Raw genomic sequence first — 2776 nt, 5'->3', positions numbered from 1 at the left:
TCCATAAATAAAGGTTTATTGGAACACACCTATGCTCACTCTATTTAAACTTTTTATGAGATATAATCAACATGTAACACCACAATGTGCAATGTGTTGATTTGATACATATATATATTGCAGTATGACTACCTTAGCATTAGCAAATGACTCTATCACATTACTTATTATTTCCTTTTATGATGAGAGCAAGTAAGATCTAGTATCTTAGCAATTTTGACATTTAGATTATTAATACAATATTAATATTATTAATACAATATAGTCATAATGTTGTATATTAGATCTGCAGAATTTATTTATCTGCTAGTTATAAACCTGTATCCTTAAAAAATATTAAACAATATATACAGTCTCTGGCTGCTTTTGTGTTACAAGGGCAGAATTGAGCAGTTGTGACAGAGACAATTATTGAAAAACCTAAAATATCCTGCCATTATAGGAAAATTTGCTGATCCCTTTGGTAATGCTTTATTTTAAATAAGCCTGTAAACAGCAATGCAATAGAAGGTTAGTAAAAAATTATCAAGTAACATACTTATTTTTGCTTAATGAAATTGATTATGAATATGAAACTTTTGATGGTTTTTACCCACTAAAAAACCACATGAAAACCAAAAAAAAAAAAGAAATAATAATAATAATCTATCTCAACATCTTCTTAAATTTTAAGTAATTTTAACAAGTCTATGCCTGAAGATGAAAATTTTACCTATATTGTTTTTATTCATCATAGCATGGAGCAGGGATTTTACTTTGGATTAAATGCCTACTGTTCTAAATTGTTTATTTTTCTATTTCAAGTTTTTTTGTGCACTGTGAAAAGCTGAAAAAAACCATTAATGTGTTTGTTCCATTAGCTGAGAAAGATCTTTGCAGACAGTTAAATGATGGTTTTAAATTGGTGTCATTAGATGTCTCAAATATGATATCTGTTATTTCCAATACTGGTTTTGTATTTTATTTTTTACATCTAATTCATGGAGTCAAAGTAAATCATCTGGAAGTTCATTATGTTAAGGGCAGACATTAATATGACATTAATATGGATGTTCTGCAAATTCAGTCCAAATTTTTAAAAAATAATATACAAATAACCTGTTTTGTGGTAAAAATATAAAAGTAACTTTGGTGGAGCACATTGTGTGATAAAAGCAAATTTCTTACCAAATTAAGAAATCAACAGATCATATATATACTTGAAATTGACTGTGCTGTAAAACCAAATAATCCCTTGTATAGTGAATAACCCTGATGGCAGTGAACAGGCTCCAATCAGTCTACCAATGAAATTAAAGTCAGACTTGTCAAAATTTACAAATGTTTACAAATACATAAATGTAGGTACTGCAAAAATGTGTGCAAATGGGTAGTCTTAATTACAAAACAAAAAGAAAAAAATACTTGAGGATGACAACCTGTGTTCTCTCTCGTTTACCAAATATCAATCACGTTTTAAAAATGGTCAACCCTTGGACTGCTTTGAGCACTTTGGGCAGAACTGGTATTACTTCTCCCTTAAATATTGCTGGAGGAGGTCTTCAAGACGGTGTGATTGCTGACCCCAGAAGAGAACCCTGGCAGTTGGAGGTGCCTCACTCTTTCCTACGGCCCTGGAACTTGTACTCTGTCTGCGTTTCCATGGTGGAAGCTGTTTCTAAGGATGCAATTGTAAAAGATCTTCTGGGTGGTGTATATGACTAAACCCCATTAAGGCTGCTGGATAAACTTTAAGGTTCTGGCTGGCAGGAACCGAGATCCTTTGGCTTTGCTAACAAAAAATCGCCTGTATGTAAGTGCCCTGCTTATTCAACCTGCCGCCTACCAATCTGAAGAGATCTGGCTCTTTCTTCTGTCTCTCCCTGATTTCAGTCTATGGGGCCAGTTTCAGATCTCACCTAGGAAGCTCCGGACCTTGCAAACTACTAAATATGGGGTAGAATTTGCCAGAAAAACCATTTGGGTCTTTCACCATCGGAGAGGTTTCAACTACAAATTCAGTGTCTTTAATAGATTTAACAATAGTCAAATTATTTAGTTCTTCCTCAGTGGGATTTGGCGTATCTCTCTTTAAAGAAATTTGTCCCTTTCATAAGTTGCCAACTTACATGCATAATATTTCCGTAATATTTCTCTATCAGACTGCTAAAGTCTGTAGAGTTTTTTATTATAGTTCTTTAATCCTGAGATCAGAAATATGGGTCTTATCTCTTTCTACTTTTCTTGGTCAGCCTGGCTAATGGTTTACCAGTTGGATCTTCTCTGAAACTAACTGATTTCACTGATTTTCTCTATTTTTTTTCAACTGTATGGATTTTTGTTCTGATCTTTATTATATCCCTTATTCTGTTTATTTTTTAAATTCACACTTCATTTTGTTTCTTAAAGTATAACCTTAAATGATTGATTTCTTAATCAATTTCTTAATCATTTCTTAAATGATTGATTTCTTTCCTAATGTAAGAATTTAATGTTTTGAAACCTCTTGACACAGGACATTAGCTACATACTACAAATTTTGATATGTTGCACTTTTACTTTTTAAATCCAAAATATATTCTGATTTCCTTAATCACTCCATCTTTGTTCCATGAGGTTATTTAGAAGTGTAGTCTTCTGTTTTCAAAGATGTGGCATTTTCCCAGAAATCTTTCTGTTATTTATTTTTAGTAATCAGCTATTTTTGAACATACATTGGATAATTCCAATTTAATTGAAATAACTGAAGCTTGCTTTATTGTCCAGAATATGTCCTACCTTGGTGAATATTTCAAGT

The sequence above is a fragment of the Giraffa tippelskirchi genome, chromosome 6 (genome assembly GCF_054371585.1).
Source record: "Giraffa tippelskirchi isolate mGirTip1 chromosome 6, T2T-mGirTip1v1.2.pri, whole genome shotgun sequence".
NCBI classification, from domain to species: Eukaryota; Metazoa; Chordata; class Mammalia; order Artiodactyla; family Giraffidae; genus Giraffa; species Giraffa tippelskirchi.
This window is presented reverse-complemented; position numbering follows the sequence as displayed.